Source organism: Aedes albopictus, chromosome 2 (assembly GCF_035046485.1).
Source record: "Aedes albopictus strain Foshan chromosome 2, AalbF5, whole genome shotgun sequence".
Taxonomy (NCBI): Eukaryota; Metazoa; Arthropoda; class Insecta; order Diptera; family Culicidae; genus Aedes; species Aedes albopictus.
In genome coordinates, this window is record NC_085137.1 from 485,371,487 (window position 1) to 485,390,810 (window position 19,324).

A 19,324-nucleotide genomic window follows, 5' to 3' on the forward strand; every position below is an offset into this window, starting at 1 on the left:
GTATTGTCAAATTACCATACCCTGGAAACCGACCTCATTCGCGGAAAGAGGTGAAGAATATCTCCCGCGGTGCGTTAAATCAAACCGATTACAAGCACCCCGCTGGATAACCACCATGTTTATTGGCACCATGCTGCGAGATAGCATCAATGAAACTGTCATCCCCGGAGGTGGGAGGGCCTTGTTGATTGTTATTCCCCATCGTTGTTGTTGGCAGCTCGAGTTTAGATCGTGCAGTCAAAACAGAAATCCGTCCATCGCGCCCATTATTCATGGCGTTTCGCGGACTCAGGGCAGGCCAAAAACATCAAAGCAAAACATTTTCGGACCGCCGAAACGAACAGACAGACAACGAACGACCACCACCGCCGACCGGCCGGTTGGGTACGCACCAGAACCATGAATGAATCTTGCGAGTGGTCAGGCATCCGGATTAGCAGAGCACACGGGAAAACGTGACTCACTTCGCTGAATTCCGCCGCCGCCGTTGACCCACTACTTGGGGGAGACTTTGTACGGTGATCCGCAGAGCGTGTCTGTCCTCGTTCGATAAATCACCTGCCGGCCGGCTTGCAGGCCGAGCAACAGACAAGATGCGTGCTCTTTTCGCTCTCCCTCGCAACGCAACGCAACGGTCGGTGCGGACGGAGACTGCGAAATTGAAATATTAATGGCTCATTAGAATGCAAACATTGTCGTCTGTGGGTTCGGATTAGGATTCGATGAGCAAACAACGGCGCAATCGACGACATCGTGCCGTTGTCACCGGCATCATTATCGTCATCCTTTGGTGGTTCCGTTTTGTGTTGGGATATCACGGTCTCGGGAAAAGGAGTTTCAAAGTTACTGTTAGGAAGGATGAATGTAATCCGGATGTCGAAGGGAGTTTTGGAGACGGATTGAACCCCAATAAAAGTAGTTTTCACTATAACCTTTTCTTTTTGATAGAGAGTATTTCAGTGAGAGAATCAGAAAACATTGGATGAAAGTAAGAGAGTCGAGAAATCGCAAAATTACGAAAAATTTAAATTGAATCACTGGAAATCAGAAAAGCATAAAAATACAGCGGAATCATTGTATCAGAAATCAAGAAACAGAAAATCCCTAAATTAGAGAGTTAAAGAATTAAATAATACAATAAACAAAAGAAAAAAAATAAAAAGGTAAAGGACCAGAAACATTGATAATTTACAAATGAGAGTATTGAAGAATGTATTATCCAAGGAAAAGATAGATGAAGAATGAAAAGAAAAACAATTATCAATATATAAAAAGGCAGATCTGAAAATCATAGAAACAGAGAATCAGAGAATCAGCGAATCAGAGAATCAGAGAATCAGAGAATCAGAGAATCAGAGAATCAGAGAATCAGATAATCAGATAATCAGAGAATCAGAGAATCAGAGAATAAGAGAATCAGAAAATCAGAGAATCAGAGAATCGGAGAATCAGAGAATCAGAGAAACAAAGAATCAGAAAATCAGAGAATCAGAGAATCAGAGAATAACATAATCAGAGAATCAAAGAATAACATAATAAGAGAATTAGAGAATCAGAGAATCAGAGAATCAGATAATCAGAGAATTAGAGAATCAGAGAATCAGAGAATCAGAGAATCAGAGAATCAGAGAATCAGAGAATCAGAGAATCAGAAAATCAGAGAATCAGAGAATCAGAGAATCAGAGAATCAGAGAATCAGAGAATCAGAGAATCAGAGAATCAGAGAATCAGGGAATCAGAGAATCAGAGAATCAGAGAATCAGAGAATCAGAGAATCAGAGAATCAGAGAATCAGAGAATCAGAGAATCAGAGAATCAGAGAATCAGAGAATCAGAGAATCAGAGAATCAGAGAATCAGAGAATCAGAGAATCAGAGAATCAGAGAATCAGAGAATCAGAGAATCAGAGAATCAGAGAATCAGAGTATCAGAGAATCAGAGAATCAGAGAATCAGAGAATCAGAGAATCAGAGAATCAGAGAATCAGAGAATCAGAGAATCAGAGAATCAGAGAATCAGAGAATCAGAGAATCAGAGAATCAGAGAATCAGAGAATCAGAGAATCAGAGAATCAGAGAATCAGAGAATCAGAGAATCAGAGAATCAGAGAATCAGAGAATCAGAGAATCAGAGAATCAGAGAATCAGAGAATCAGAGAATCAGAGAATCAGAGAATCAGAGAATCAGAGAATCAGAGAATCAGAGAATCAGAGAATCAGAGAATCAGAGAATCAGAGAATCAGAGAGTCAGAGAATCAGAGAATCAGAAAATCAGAGAATCAGAGAATCAGATAATCAGAGAATCAGAGAATCAGAGAATCAGAGAATCAGAGAATCAGAGAATCAGAGAATCAGAGAATCAGAGAATCAGAGAATCAGAGAAACAAAGAATCAGATAATCAGAAAATCAGAGAATCAGAGAATCAGTGAATCAGAGAATCAGAGAAACTCTGTCTTCTCTGTCTTCTCTGTCTTCTCTGTCTTCACTGTCTTCTCTGTCTTCTCTGTCTTCTCTGTCTTCTCTGTCTTCTCTGTCTTCTCTGTCTTCTCTGTCTTCTCTGTCTTCTCTGTCTTCTCTGTCTTCTCTGTCTTCTCTGTCTTCTCTGTCTTCTCTGTCTTCTCTGTCTTCTCTGTCTTCTCTGTCTTCTCTGTCTTCTCTGTCTTCTCTGTCTTCTCTGTCTTCTCTGTCTTCTCTGTCTTCTCTGTCTTCTTTGTCTTCGCTGTCTTCTCTGTCTTCTCTGTCTTCTCTGTCTTCTCTGTCTTCTCTGTCTTCTCTGTCTTCTCTGCCTTCTCTGTCTTCTCTGTCTTCTCTGTCTTCTCTGTCTTCTCTGTCTTCTCTGTCTTCTCTGTCTTCTCTGTCTTCTCTGTCTTCTCTGTCTTCTCTGTCTTCTCTGTCTTGTCTGCCTTGTCTGTCTTCTCTGTCTTCTCTGTCTTCTCTGTCTTCTCTGTCTTCTCTGTCTTCTCTGTCTTCTCTGTCTTCTCTGTCTTCTCTGTCTTCTCTGTCTTCTCTGTCTTCTCTGTCTTCTCTGTCTTCTCTGTCTTCTCTGTCTTCTCTGTCTTCTCTGTCTTCTCTGTCTTCTCTGTCTTCTCTGTCTTCTCTGTCTTCTCTGTCTTCTCTGTCTTCTCTGTCTTCTCTGTCTTCTCTGTCTTCTCTGTCTTCTCTGTCTTCTCTGTCTTCTCTGTCTTCTCTGTCTTCTCTGTCTTCTCTGTCTTCTCTGTCTTCTCTGTCTTCTCTGTCTTCTCTGTCTTCTCTGTCTTCTCTGTCTTCTCTGTCTTCTCTGTCTTCTCTGTCTTCTCTGTCTTCTCTGTCTTCTCTGTCTTCTCTGTCTTCTCTGTCTTCTCTGTCTTCTCTGTCTTCTCTGTCTTCTCTGTCTTCTCTGTCTTCTCTGTCTTCTCTGTCTTCTCTGTCTTCTCTGTCTTCTCTGTCTTCTCTGTCTTCTCTGTCTTCTCTGTCTTCTCTGTCTTCTCTGTCTTCTCTGTCTTCTCTGTCTTCTCTGTCTTCTCTGTCTTCTCTGTCTTCTCTGTCTTCTCTGTCTTCTCTGTCTTCTCTGTCTTCTCTGTCTTCTCTGTCTTCTCTGTCTTCTCTGTCTTCTCTGTCTTCTCTGTCTTCTCTGTCTTCTCTGTCTTCTCTGTCTTCTCTGTCTTCTCTGTCTTCTCTGTCTTCTCTGTCTTCTCTGTCTTCTCTGTCTTCTCTGTCTTCTCTGTCTTCTCTGTCTTCTCTGTCTTCTCTGTCTTCTCTGTCTTCTCTGTCTTCTCTGTCTTCTCTGTCTTCTCTGTCTTCTCTGTCTGTTCACTATTCTCCGTGGTTCGTGGGCTAGAAGGACCTTCCGAACTTCGTAGAACCTCGTTCACTACACCGTTTCACACGCTGGCCCAATTTCCCCGTCAACTACCGTTCTTTCCAACTCAAATACTAAAAGTTATTCACGCAACTTGATTCGCGAGCAAGAAAACGTAGAGCTTTATTTAACTGGTGCAAGGTAAACTCTAATTTTTATTAGCACACGCGGCGATCCGTATAAAACAACTTTATTGCCTGGCGATCTATTGGCTACTACTCGATCATTCCAAATTGTACATAATTTAGATAAGTTTCAATCATATGTGTGTGTAATTTATCGTGATCTTTCTCTGTGTTGTGTAATCATTTTTATCAGTGTTATCAATAAATGTATAGGCGTACAATATTTAGTGTTCTGTGTGTTAGTTGTGTGTATAACAGTTAAGTTTTAACCTATTTATTCCTAGCTTTAGGTTTTAATAATATTAACTAAGTTTACTTCGAATTCAACATTATACATCGGTTAACATTACCGGCCCCCTTGAACTAGCTTCAATGATTTCATTCGAATTTTAAAAATTTCACAACTTATCTCTACGAATCCAACATCGTTGGTGATGACCTTGTTGCTCGTCGACCCACTTCATCAGTAGGTAGTGGACAGATACGGTTGGCTGCCCGTTTATATACTCCAGTCGCAGTCTTCACCGTAACCACCCGCACGACTCCGTCGGAACCTGGGTGCAAGCCGATGATCCTCGCTAATGGCCAGCAAAGCGGTGGCAGGTTGTCCTCTCGCAGCACAACAATGCTTCCAACTTGGATCGGGATCATTGGCAAGTTCTTGGTTGTAACTTGAAGCTGCGTCAGGTATTGCTTGCTCCATCGTTGCCAAAAGCGCTGGAACATTTGCTGAGTTTGCTGGTAGTGGTTAAGACGGTTTGTGGGAATGTTTACTAGGTCGGGCTCAGGGAGGGCTTTCATGGCTGAGCCAATCAGGAAATGCGCGGGAGTGAGGGCTTCAAATTCCGTGGGGTCATCTGTTAGAGGAGACAGAGGTCTAGAGTTCAACGTAGCGGTGATCTGTACCAGAAGCGTGGTAAAATCATCGTAGCTCAGCTGTTGCAGGCCAATCTCTTTCTTCAGCGCAGTCTTTACGGAGCGTACGGCGGCCTCCCATAACCCGCCAAAGTTGGGAGCGCGTGGAGGAATGAACTGCCATTTAATACCTTGCTGAGAGAGTTCCTTCGTTATGGTGAAGTTGTTGGCCGGATCATTGAGCAAATCGTATAGCGCTTTTAGTTCGTTGCGTGCTCCAGAAAAGTTTTTAGCGTTGTCCGAATGTATTTCAGCCGGGATTCCTCGATGGCCGATGAATCTCCGCAAGACGGAGATGAAGCTTGCAGTAGACAAATCGGTGGACAACTCAAGGTGCATTGCTTTTGTCGAAAAGCAGACGAACACCGCAATATACACCTTCGGGGAAGCTACATTTCGTCGTAGAGGCTTCAAATAGAATGGCCCGCAATAATCAACACCAGTGATCAGGAATGGTCGTCCCGGGCGAACGCGACCAGCCGGTAGTTGTCCCATGGGCTGTTGGATAGGCGTTGGGTTCGTTCGGAAGCATCGAACGCATTTGCGCAACACAGCGTTGACGACACGTTTACCGTGTATGGGCCAGAATTCCTGTCGCGTTTCGGCCAATGTGAGCTGCGGACCACTGTGGAAGTTCTGAGAATGAAAGAACTGTACGACGAGATCCGTAAATGGATGATTACTTGGCAATACAGCTGGATGTTTTACTGTGTAGCTTTCGTTTGAAAAGCGTAAACGTCCTCCAACTCTGAGGACTCCATCGTTGTCCAGGAAGGGAAAAAGTCTCTTCAGGCTTGATCTGTTGTTGATTCGTTGTTGTCGTTTCAGGGCTTTCAGCTCTTCTGGAAATCGTTCGTTCTGGGCTATGCGCGTTAATGTCATCTTCGCCGACTGTATTTCCTCTGGAGTCAAAGCGATAGATGACCTCCTATCATTCGGGTTGCGACAGTTGTGCACAAATCGAAGACAGTTAGCGACAACGCGAAGTAAAGAATGCAATGAGGAACGTAGGCTGAACATTTCGTTGGGGGGTTCCGCAACCCTGATTGCGTGAACAGTCTTTCGAATTTCTAGTTGTTCTTCGGAGATAGTGCATTCTTCACCAGGACTGGGCCATCCATCTTCGTCGTTACGCAGCCATGGGGGTCCTTCTTTCCACAGCTGACTATTCAAAAATTCGTCGACCGACATTCCTCGCGATACTAAATCAGCAGGATTCTGTTTTCCGGCAACATGACGCCAAGAATGGGGGTACGTGGTAGTTTGAATCGTCGAGACTCTGTTTGCCACGAAGGTTTGCCAAGTATTTGGCGGAGATCGTAGCCAATGAAGTACGATCGTACTGTCGGACCAAAAGAAGGACCGTACATTTTGCATTGAGAAAGCTTTAGTCACTTTTGAGTGTAACAACGCCGCTTCCTTGGCGGCGCAAAGTTCGAGCCGCGGCAACGTCAATTTCTTGAGTGGCGCAACGCGAGATTTCGAAGAGAGTAGTTCAATCCGCACGTTTCCCACTGCATCCGTTGTCCGCACGTATAAGCACGCACCATATGCTAGGGTAGAAGCATCAGCGAAGCAGTGAAATTGGATTTCAACCCAATTGGAAACTAACGCGAACCGGTTGACTCGCATTTCCGAAATTTTGTACAGTTGTGAGTGGAACGCCTTCCACTTCTCTTCAATGTGGGCGGGAACAGGTGCATCCCATCCTGTGTGGAGCAAAGCGAGTTCTTGCATCAACATTTTCGCTGCCACGATCACCGGGGATATCAGTCCCAGCGGGTCGAACAGCTTGGCTATCGATGATAAGATGCTTCGTCTCGTCCAAGTTTGCTCGCTTTCTATTATGTCATAGAAAAAACGCAATTGATCTGTCCCGGGTTCCCAGGTGATTCCCAAGGTTTTCACCTGTTCGTCTGGGCTTATCTCGAAGGAAATTGATAGATTGGTTCCAAGTTGATCGGCCGGGATTCCTGCCAGAACTTCTGGCCGATTGGAACACCATTTGCGTAAAGTAAAACCACCTTTTTTCATCAGTGTATCCAGATTTTGTTGGAGCTGGATGGCTTCGTCTACACTGGCTGCTCCACCGATGTAGTCATCAACGTAGAAGTCGTCGACTATCGCTTCAGCTGCGTCTGCGTATGCGATTCCTTCATCTGCCGCTAGTTGATGTAAAGCGCGAATCGCCAAGAATGATGAAGGTGTCAAGCCATAGGTTACCGTTGATAGTTGATACACTTTTATGGGCTCGTCCGCAGAAAATCGGAAGAAAATGCGCTGTAAACTGACGTCTTCTTCGTGTACCTGCACCTGCCGATACATCTTTTCAACGTCCCCAACTAGTGCCACCTCATGCTTTCGGAACCGTAAAAGCAAGCTGAGAAGCTCGTCCTGAATAACCGGACCTTTTAGAAGAGCGTCGTTCAACGAATAACCGCTGTCCGTCCTGGCCGACCCATCGAAAACAATACGAACTTTGGTTGTGGTGCTGGATTCCTTCAAAACCGCGTGATGCGGCAAGTAGTAGGCCTTCCTGGTGTTGGAAACTGACGTCTCCTGCAAAGACTCCGCTTCGCTGACTTCCTTCATGTGTCCAAGATCTAAATATTCTTGCATGAATGCGTTGTACTGCAAGCGCTTTTCTGTGTTCCATCCTAGTTGCTGCTCTAATCTCTTGAATCTTGACAGAGCCATCGTACGGGATTCACCTAGCATCTGGTCGAAATTCACGTGCTTAGGTAAACGTATGACGTACCGACCTTCCTTCGTGCGACTGAACGTCCGCTGAAAATGATCCTCGCAGTCTTGTTCCTCCCTCGACCAAGCAGGCCGATCCTCATTGCTTTCGACCTCCCAAAACCTGTGCAGCTGGGCTTCCAGATTGTCTGGAGCCGCCGCAACGCAACAGCTAACTGCTTTACTCGATGCTTCAGAAACTTTCCCTGTAACTATCCAACCGAATACCGAGTTGATCAGCGTAGGCAGTCCCGGACCCAATGTGATCCGTTTTGTATCTCTCTCGAACAAGAACCGGTAGAAGTGCTCAGCTCCAATCAAAAGATCAATCCGATTACTGATGTTGAAGTTCGGATCGGCTAGTTGTATATCCTTTGGAATTTTCCAGTGCTCCACTGGTATGTGCGCTGACGGCAACTCCGACGTTACCTTCTGAAGTACCAAAAATTCCATCCCCACTGCAAAGTTCTGGACCCGTGAACTCACTGTTGTGTTTACCAGAAATCTCGCTCGCGTTTCCGCTTCTCCGACACCGCTAATTGGCACGTTTATCGTCCGTCTCTTTAGGCTCAGCATTTGACATAATCGCTCGCTCATGATGTTAGCTTGCGAACCGTTGTCTAGCAATGCTCTAGCCATCTGTTTGCCTCCGTGCTGGTCCCGAATAACCAGTACAACCGTAGATAGTAGTACGTTTGAAATTTTGCCGCCCTTGGTCCCTACGTTGTATGTCCCAACCGCTCCTTGATCGTCTTCGTCCTCAAATTCCACCTCGTTAGTCACCACGTTGGTTGCCACAGATTTTTCGTTCCGTGTCTTCTCCGGTTTGCTCACCGGATGTTCGCTGCTTCCAACACCGCTGCTGCTCAACGGAAAGCCTGGGTGAATCAGTGAATTATGTTTCTTTCCACAATCACGACAACTGAACTTCGATGAGCAATCGCGTACCCAATGTCCTGACTTCAAGCAATTGCTACAAAGCCGCTTGCTATTGACGAACTGCAGCTTCTCCTTCAGTGCCATTTTCGAAAATTTGCCACACCGCCCCAAGAAATGCGACTCTCCACAACAACAACAGGCCGGACCATTTCTATCTCCATCTGTAGCCGAATGCACAATCACCTTTTGCCGCTTGGTTTCCATCTTTTGAGAACTGCCTTTCAATTCAACGTTCGATGAAACCGCTTCCAGAACCCTTGTCCGCTTCTCGAGAAAGTTTACCAAGAGCGTGAATGTCGGATCCTTCGTTGATGCTGCGTGGTCTTCCCAGAGCTGAAGTGTCTTCGTGTCTAGCTTGGAGCACATCCAGTGGACAATCATCGCACCCCACTCGTCAGTCTTTTCTCCCAACTGCTTCAGAATTTTCAACCGCTGCTCGAATTCATCGACCAGAGCATGAAGAGCCGCAGACGATTCCCTCTCCACCTTCGGGTACTCCATTAGCGCCTGTAGATGCCTCTTCTTCAACAGGTACTCATTGGAATGCCGCTTCGTAATCGTACTCCAAGCAATCCCATAGTTGTCGTTGGTGAGCGTGAGTGATTCGATGAGTTTAGCTGCTTCCCCTTTGAGCGCTGACTTCAAGTAATGGAACTTTTGTACGTCGCTAAGCTCCCCAGAATCATGAATCAGCGACACGTACGTTGACTTGAATGACAGCCATCCCTTGTAGTCGCCGTCGAACTCCGGTAGAGAAATTTGCGGCAGACGAACCCCAGTGTGCGCCCCTACAGGTTGACCATTCCTTGCCAACGTGTTATTCAGCTCAGCAGCAGTCTCCTCCGATGGTAGTTTTGCCAGCAAAGCCGCCCGTAAACGGTAGTACAGTTTCTCGAATTCCTCGTAGGCCCTGGTGCATTCCTCCTCATAGATCCCTTCCGCGTCTAGCTCTGCGATTTCTTCCTGAACCTCCTCAAACTCCTCAAACTTTGCCTCAATCTTGTCCAGCCTCGACTGAACTTCCCCCGTATGAATATCTGGGTTGAAACTGCCCAGAAATTCCGCATGTCGCTTAAGCGATGCGACAATACGCTCCCGTTTTTTGACCTTTTCTTTAATTTTCTTCTCAGTCATTTCCCAAAACCACTACCAGCACAGCAAGTCGAAGTACGAACGATGACGACCGAGAATGAGAAATGAAACGACCCAAGAAGCACTGCAAAACTCCAAGTGAGGCTGTTGGACAGGTACTCACCTGAGGCCTGTCTCAAATAGGCCTTGTATTCAAATTTATGCAGCTTTTGCCGGTCCCCGTGTAATGATAAACCTTAGGATGATCGTCGTCGTACTTCGAGTTGAGGCCCGTTGAAAGATGTTGAAAAGTGCAACCAGCAATGTAGACTGTGTTGCAGTAAAATTCCTCCCGATGTAAAACAAGTTCCAAAATAACTCAGCCAGAATCCGAAAAAGGAGAAAAAAATCCAAAGTAGCACTGGCGATACGATACTAGTAGGTTGGACAGGTACTAACCTTGTACCTGTCTACAACAGGCCTTGTATTTTTAAAGAAATTCGCCTCCAGTGTACGCAGTTCCCCAGGAAATAATAATGGTTCGATACCACTGACCTTGTATTTGGATGATCACCCTGTAGCACAAGATGTCCCGATGATTCTGAATCGTCTCGTGTTGTACTGCGCGCAATGTACAGTTCCAAGCCTGCCAGTAATTGGATTTGGCAATCCAATCGTCGTTCCGTTTTTGAAGATTCTCCAGTTGCAGCCAATGATCACGCGTATGAAAAAGGATCGAAAACGGTACCATATAGCACCTTCCAGAAGAGATAAATTTATTGGACAGGCACTCACCTGAGGCCTGTCAACAATAGGCCTTGAATCTTACAAAACTCCGAAATCCAAGAGACCGCTGATGGACTATTTTGTACCAGCCTTCCCAATCGACGATAGAACGATTCGATCAAATCGGACCAATGAATGAATACACGCAACAAGTCCACACAGTCGCACAGCGTTATCCGGTGTTGTCGTATCGCGTAGCCAAATAATCAGCAATCGTAGAGCATAGAACCAAAAGAAACAATCTCAAAGTACCAACAGGATTGCGAGAAAGGGTTGGAAAGCCACTCACCTGTGGCCTGATATGTAAAGGCCTTGTATAGTAATTAATTGCTGCAATTTTTCGGTGGCTCGTCGCGCAACACGCTAGGATGGATGTCACACGCAATGCAAAATGGGTGGTTGCGATTACGGCAGTGAGAGTGCAAATTCTCCTCCCGTTGTCGATCGTATTAACACGAAATCCGTTGCCTCAGATGTACTTTGAACAGCCTATTATTCCTCGAAACAATACACCACGCGAAATATGGCCTTTTCTAACCGCGGATCCTGGTCACGGCACCACAAAATGTTCACTATTCTCCGTGGTTCGTGGGCTAGAAGGACCTTCCGAACTTCGTAGAACCTCGTTCACTACACCGTTTCACACGCTGGCCCAATTTCCCCGTCAACTACCGTTCTTTCCAACTCAAATACTAAAAGTTATTCACGCAACTTGATTCGCGAGCAAGAAAACGTAGAGCTTTATTTAACTGGTGCAAGGTAAACTCTAATTTTTATTAGCACACGCGGCGATCCGTATAAAACAACTTTATTGCCTGGCGATCTATTGGCTACTACTCGATCATTCCAAATTGTACATAATTTAGATAAGTTTCAATCATATGTGTGTGTAATTTATCGTGATCTTTCTCTGTGTTGTGTAATCATTTTTATCAGTGTTATCAATAAATGTATAGGCGTACAATATTTAGTGTTCTGTGTGTTAGTTGTGTGTATAACAGTTAAGTTTTAACCTATTTATTCCTAGCTTTAGGTTTTAATAATATTAACTAAGTTTACTTCGAATTCAACATTATACATCGGTTAACAGTCTTCTCTGTCTTCTCTGTCTTCTCTGTATTCTCTGTCTTCTCTGTCTTCTCTGTCTTCTCTGTCTTCTCTGTCTTCTCTGTCTTCTCTGTCTTCTCTGTCTTCTCTGTCTTCTCTGTCTTCTCTGTCTTCTCTGTCTTCTCTGTCTTCTCTGTCTTCTCTGTCTTCTCTGTCTTCTCTGTCTTCTCTGTCTTCTCTGTCTTCTCTGTCTTCTCTGTCTTCTCTGTCTTCTCTGTCTTCTCTGTCTTCTCTGTCTTCTCTGTCTTCTCTGTCTTCTCTGTCTTCTCTGTCTTCTCTGTCTTCTCTGTCTTCTCTGTCTTCTCTGTCTTCTCTGTCTTCTCTGTCTTCTCTGTCTTCTCTGTCTTCTCTGTCTTCTCTGTCTTCTCTGTCTTCTCTGTCTTCTCTGTCTTCTCTGTCTTCTCTGTCTTCTCTGTCTTCTCTGTCTTCTCTGTCTTCTCTGTCTTCTCTGTCTTTTCTGTCTTCTCTGTCTTCTCTTTCTTTTCAAAGTTTGTTTTTTTTGGGTTGTCTCACAAGTTGTTTATTTTCAATGCATTTCCTTCCATGCTTTATCCATCTGAGACACAACAATCTGCAATTAAGTAGTTCCATGCAACCGTTCATCCACACATTCATTTCAAAAGTTAAGACCTCCTTCTGATCCCCGTCAAGCCGTATAATTGCATCCAAACAAGCCATTAAGTTACACTGTCACGAATGCAAATAGGTATAAGTTAAGTACAGCAAAGTCTTCGTCATAATCATCATCACCATCATCATCGCCGTCGTTGTTGTCTCCACCATATCGTCACGGAGTCTTGCAAGATTACAACTTTTTCTCGTTCATAACTCACGGGGTTGCCTGAATGGGCGGCTAGATTGTCTCTAGTGGGTATCACTTCTTCCGTTCCCTGCGACGACGACGAATCCCATCCAGCGACGCAGCAAACGCGGCATATAACAGCGTGGGTGCGTCAACATAAGATGTCTCTTCCCATACCTTTCACCGACGAAGACGACGACGGTCCTCCAAACGGTGCTTTCCTAATCCCTTCGACCTTCGACTTACTGAAAGACTGAAAGACTGAAAGAACACCACACTATAGTGTGGCCTGAAGTTTGCTCATAAACATAAGAGCAAGTTGCCAAACATTGTTGGCAGCATGTCGGGCTTTTTTTTGTTGGTCTCTTGTTGGCTTCGCTTGAGGAATTTACGACGAGCATTGACTTAGCTGAGATATGCTTCACGTGTGTCCGCTTGGTGATCCCCACTTTTCCGCACATGTCGTCCCTATATCCCGCCGCAAGAAGCATATTTATGATAAATCTCCGAGAGATGTTTGTGCCGCGCGCGCTAATATTTATGACTGCCGTCGTTGATGGCGCGAGGGGATGAGGAAAATTAATTCAGCAGGTGGTAATCTGTTTAACGTCGGCAACTTATGGCCCTTTTCGATGGATGGATGGGAGCCGTTAGAGAAACAGGAGGTGGACAGGGAGTTTTTATTTTCTAACAATTTGATGGGTTGTTTGCATGGATTTTGGGGAATGTGTGATTTGTAACGCTGCCTATAATGATGTTATGAGATTAGTGAAAACGATCAATAAACTTGTTTGGTATGGAACCTTTAACAGTCGAGTCTGTTACATTTTATGATAACTCTATACACTTTGACTTGAAGATCTTATAAGCATCAATTTTTAGATTTGGTTGCAGTAAAAATAATTTATTCAAAGAACAGTTTCTTCAAATGACAAAAAGGAAAAGAAGGGGTGTAAAGAATTGCCGTTTTGTGTAGGAATTATTATCCATCAATGCCAAAAGTGCAATAGACTGTAATTTGCGCACTTTTTAAGCATTCCAGAAAAGTTGATTCATGCTCTAGATCAACCCATTCCAGAACTCGAACGTGATTTCAGATCAAGGAGAGTTCTGGCGCCAGACCATACATTTCGTTCCATCAACATAAATCCCGACGAAACGGTACATCAAAGCACCAAACAATCGGCGATGATTGGAGCTCGTCTCGATCGTAGTCGTGATAATTTGATTTAATGGCGATATGCAAATCTCTCTTTCCATTCAACCATCGCGAATGTCAACGTCCAAACATGTAGTCAGAACTCCAATCGGTAAACTCCATCCGCGCGTCGTTCACCAATCGACAACGTCAGTAATCGAATGCAAATCTTCCCGTCAACCGTATGTCATTAGCGGCGTCAAAAGGCTCCGAAAATATTCGTCCCAGTAGCATCTACCGTTCCTACCACACACACACACACACACACACATGCAGCTAATCAATTGGTCATTTATCATCATCATTACGAGTGCTCCCACTCAGAAGCGTGTAGGTGGACATCGACAAACCATCAGCTAATACCGCGCGATGCGATATCATGGATCGATTAGTAGACTATCAAAGAGCAATAAATTTATCGACAAGACGTGTGTTGTTTCGCGCTGGGACGGTTGCTGTGCTGCCTACAATGGATTTGGGCCAGGGTGGCGCCAAGGACTTCAATTGTCAGACAATGTACTTTTCCTTTCAGACATCCTAACTGCTTAGAGAGACTTCTTCTAACCTTCTAAGTGTTCATTATAATTTCCATATTTGTTAACTGGCAGGTTTTAAAATTCCTTATAAACTATGAAGACAAATAGAATTGCATAACATAAAGTTCATGAATTTGTAAATTGAACCCAAACACCTATAGCATGGCTATGCCTTGGGGTTGCTCGTCAGCCGTCTGAGTTCATGGGGCCTTTATTAAACGTTACCTAGTTTAAATCATTCTTCATTCGGTAATGACTCACGTGCGATGAATTTTACATGAGATGATATTTTCACGCGTCAGCAACAATAAAAATAAACTGTTAATCGTCTATTGTTTAGGAAGCTGATGAAGGAGACAGCATTTGGGTAGGTAATTATGGATGATTGCTCATTGTTGTCGTGGACGGATGATGGTCACAGAACGAGATGATGATTAATGTATTAGTCATAACTTGAATTTCAAGCAAAGACCACAATTATAATCTGACTATTTGAGGATTGTATTTGACTTGACACACCTGGAGACACCCAAACGGCGAGACTTGCAACCAAATCGACCATGTGCTGGTAGATGGCCGACATTTCTCGGACGTAATTGATGTTAGAACTTTTCGAGGTCCTAACATCGACTCAGATCACTATCTCGTAGTTAGTAAGATTCGAGCTCGGTTATCAACCGTGTCGGACTCTAGGCGATCGATGCGTTTCAACATCCAGCGGTTTTCAGCAGACGTGACTATCACCAGAAGCTGGACGAGCGGATAAGTGAGATCAACGAGAGCGATAATCTCAACACTCTGTGGGAGTCTATTCACGGAGCGATGAGTACAGCAGCGCGGGAGGTGATAGGTACTGCTCAAAGACGACCTAGAAACAGGTGGTTCGACGAGCAGTGCCAGAGAGTAACGGACGAGAAGAATGTTGCCAGAAGCCGGATGTTGGTGTTGGGGACCCGACAGAGCAGGGAGCGATATAGGGAAGCAAGAGTAGCCGAAAAAGAGCACGAGGAAAATGTGATTGCTCAGGCGCAAGAGAGTATGCAACGGAATGATATGCGGAGATTTTACGAAACTGTCAATGGCGTGCGCCTTCTCCCGTCATGTGCAACGACCGTAATGGAAACTTGCTGACAGACAAGACAATGGTGACTGCCAGGTGGAGAGAGCACTTCGAGGTATTGTTGAACGGTGGGAGTGGAAGAGCGACGGACAGAATTCGAATCGACGACGACGGACAAGCTGTGGAACCTCCAACGCTAGATGAGGTCAAGACAGCCATTAGGGGACTGAAGAACAACAAGGCTGCTGGGAAGGACGAACTCCCGACCGAGCTTCTCAATCAGGGTAGTGAGCAGCTGTATCAACTCTTACACCATATTATATTGAAGATATGGGAGGAGGAAGAACTGTCTGCTAGTTGGTTGGATGGTCTCATTTGCCCTTTTTTCAAGAAAGGGCATCGACTGGAGTGCGCGAATTACAGAGAATAACACTCCTCAATTCAGCGTACAAAATTTTGTCCGGAGTTCTGTTCCACAGGCTGAGGTTGGGCTGAGGCCGATTGAGGAGTCCTTCGTCGACGAATATCAGGCAGGATTTCGTGAGGGCCGATCAATGACGGACCAGACGTTCACCCTGCGGCAGATTCTCGATAAATTTCGAGAGTACAACTTGCAGACCCATCATCTGTTTATTGATTTCAAGGCGGCGTACGATTCAGTGAAGAGAAACGAGTTATGGCAGATTATGATCGAACATGGTTTTCCGGCAATGCTGATTAGACTGATTCGTGCGACGCTTGACGGATCGAAATCAAGTGTACGGGTTGCGGATGAAATTTCGTCATCGTTCGTAACCTTTGACGGACTGAAGCAGGGCGATGCTCTTTCGAACTTACTGTTCAACATAGCACTGGAAGGAGCGATAAGGAGAGCTGGTGTGGAGCGGAACCATTGTCACGAAGTCGCATATGCTCCTGGGCTTCGCGGACGATATCGACATCATCGGAATCGACCGTCGGGCCGTGGAAAAAGCGTTCGTATCTTTTAAGAGGGAGACTGCGAGGATTGGACTTACGATCAACACCACAAAGACTAAGTACATGATTGCTGGTGTTCAACGTCGGTCCGGCCGTGGTAGTGGTGACGAAGTGGTGCTAGGTGGGGAAAAGTTTGAATTTGTGGATAAATTTGTTTATCTTGGTACTCTAGTGACGTGCTATAATGATGTTACCCGCGAGGTGAAAACACGGATTGCGGCTGCAAATCGGGCCTTTTTCGGTCTGCGAAACCAGCTGAGGTCCCGCAGGCTGCAAACGAAGACAAAACTCGCGTTGTACAAGTCTCTGATTCTCCCGGTCGCTTTATACGGTCCTGAAACGTGGACGTTAAAAGAAGTTGATCGGAGAGCCTTTGGAGTCTTCGAACGTAAAGTGCTGCGAAAAATACTCGGCGGTAAACTGGAGGACGGCATGTGGCGGCGTCGCATGAACTACGAATTGTACCAGGTATATAAAGAGATGGATATAGCGAAGCGAATACAACACGGCAGGCTGCGGTGGGCTGGACACGTAGCTCGTATGCCGGAGGAACGACAAGCTAAAATTATATTCAGCAGAGAACCAGGAAGGGGTCGTCGGCTTCGTGGGAGGCCGCGCACACGTTGGCTTTTTGCAGTCGAGGAGGACCTAAGGACTCTAAACGTTCAGGGCGACTGGAAGCGATTGGCGCAGGACCGAGGCCTGGAGGCGGATACTTCATTCGGCGTAGACTCACCGCTACGAGTTGTAGCCCATCAAGTATGAAATAAGTACTTGACTTATGACTTCGAAAATGCAGAGAAGACAGAGAAGGTAGAGAATACAGAGAAGCCATGGAAGATAGGGAAGACAGAGAAGACAGAGAAGACAGAGAAGACAGAGAAGACAGAGAAGACAGAGAAGACAGAGAAGACAGAGAAGACAGAGAAGACAGAGAAGACAGAGAAGACAGAGAAGACAGAGAAGACAGAGAAGACAGAGAAGACAGAGAAGACAGAGAAGACAGAGAAGACAGAGAAGACAGAGAAGACAGAGAAGACAGAGAAGACAGAGAAGACAAAGAAGACAGAGAAGACAGGGAAGACAGAGAAGACAGAGAAGACAGAGAAGACAGAGAAGACAGAGAAGACAGAGAAGACAGAGAAGACAGAGAAGACAGAGAAGACAGAGAAGACAGAGAAGACAGAGAAGACAAAGAAGACAGAGAAGACAGAGAAGACAGAGAAGACAGAGAAGACAGAGAAGACAGAGAAGACAGAGAAGACAGAGAAGACAGAGAAGACAGAGAAGACAGAGAAGACAGAGAAGACAGAGAAGACAGAGAAGACAGAGAAGACAGAGAAGACAGAGAAGACAGAGAAGACAGAGAAGACAGAGAAGACAGAGAAGACAGAGAAGACAGAGAAGACAGAGAAGACAGAGAAGACAGAGAAGACAGAGAAGACAGAGAAGACAGAGAAGACAGAGAAGACAGAGAAGACAGAGAAGACAGAGAAGACAGAGAAGACAGAGAAGACAGAGAAGACAGAGAAGACAGAGAAGACAGAGAAGACAGAGAAGACAGAGAAGACAGAGAAGACAGAGAAGACAGAGAAGACAGAGAAGACAGAGAAGACAGAGAAGACAGAGAAGACAGAGAAGACAGAGAAGACAGAGAAGACAGAGAAGACAGAGAAGACAGAGAAGACAGAGAAGACAGAGAAGACAGAGAAGACAGAGAAGACAGAGAAGACAGAGAAGACAGAGAAGACAGAGAAGACAGAGAAGACAGAGAAGACAGAGAAGACAGAGAAGACAGAGAAGACAGAGAAGACAGAGAAGACAGAGAAGACAGAGAAGACAGAGAAGACAGAGAAGACAGAGAAGACAGAGAAGACAGAGAAGACAGAGAAGACAGAGAAGACAGAGAAGACAGAGAAGACAGAGAAGACAGAGAAGACAGAGAAGACAGAGAAGACAGAGAAGACAGAGAAGACAGAGAAGACAGAGAAGACAGAGAAGACAGAGAGGACAGAGAAGACAGAGAAGACAGAGAAGACAGAGAAGGCAATAAGACATTTTCGTGTAACTTCCTTGGCGCTTCTTCCGGGATTTCTCCAATAGCTCTTCCCAGGCATCCTCTTTGAGATTTTTCTGTTAGCTATTGAGTACTATCAAGTAGTGTAGTGTTCTCCTGTGTAGTCCAGAAAATTTGTAAAACGTATATGTATGATAATTGCAGAATACAAGAAGCCCATATCCCTACGACGGCATTAAAACATAAGATGAAAAACGGTTGACAGATTTTTACCCTTGATAAAGGCCAAACAAAGCCGGCCGAAACGTCGGGTAATACAAATCTAGTCGTTTAGATTTACCCCAGACCGAGAAAGCCAATATCTGTACCCCAGTAATATTCCGGTGGAAAATCACATGGAATTCTGAAAAATACTTGGGGAGGAAATTCTCGACAAACTTCTGCAAACGTTACGCGCATTCTTTGCCGGCATTGTTGGGATTTGTTGGAAGAATGTCTCAAAATAAAATCCACTATGGGACATCTCTGAAAGAGCTTTGGAAGAGTTTTGGTAGGATCTCCAGAAGGAAACCCCCAAGAAACTCTGGAGATAATACCGGGAAAATCTCTAGAAGAAATCTCAGAAAGTACTTTTGCAGAAACCGTAGTACACTTCCGAAAATGTAGTAAACGCAAATTTAAAACTTTTCTTTCATCTACTCATTGTCGACCAAGAATTTTACTCGTTAAATTGTGCACATAATGCTTGACACTATGACAGATATCGATATATTAATAGGTCAAATTCGGGATGTAATAAAATTGAACCAAATGGAACAACTCTTTCTGACAATCAATATTGTTATTGATTTGAAGATCTATGTATTATGGCTAGTTTCCAAACTAGTATTGCATACCAACGTTTCACAACTAAACCCTCACTCCAGCACCAAATCCAACGTCCGAGATTGTTTACTGTGCCACCCAGTGCAGCCATAGCCAGGAACTATGACACACTGTCATAAAAACAAATTTAAGCACAAAATCTCCTTTGATCTTCATCTATCCTTTCCCGGCCCGGCAGCCATCCAGTCACCAACGACGAAACGCAACTAACTAAGCATCAGGCAGCTGAAAACACAAACGGGGAGTTCTGTGAACGACTATGAAGAACGGGAACTGCTGCAGCAGTGGGCAATCAGGCCCGGAATGCACTGCCGCAGCAGAAATGC

At 44.9% G+C, this 19,324-nt stretch overlaps 1 protein-coding gene across 11 annotated transcripts in view; it reads left to right on the forward strand.

The window, feature by feature from the left end:
* LOC109424340 (collagen alpha-1(XVIII) chain) overlaps positions 1–19,324 on the forward strand; it is a 1,002,865-nt gene that overhangs the window by 273,538 nt on the left and 710,003 nt on the right. The gene's annotated exons all lie outside the window — the stretch shown is intronic.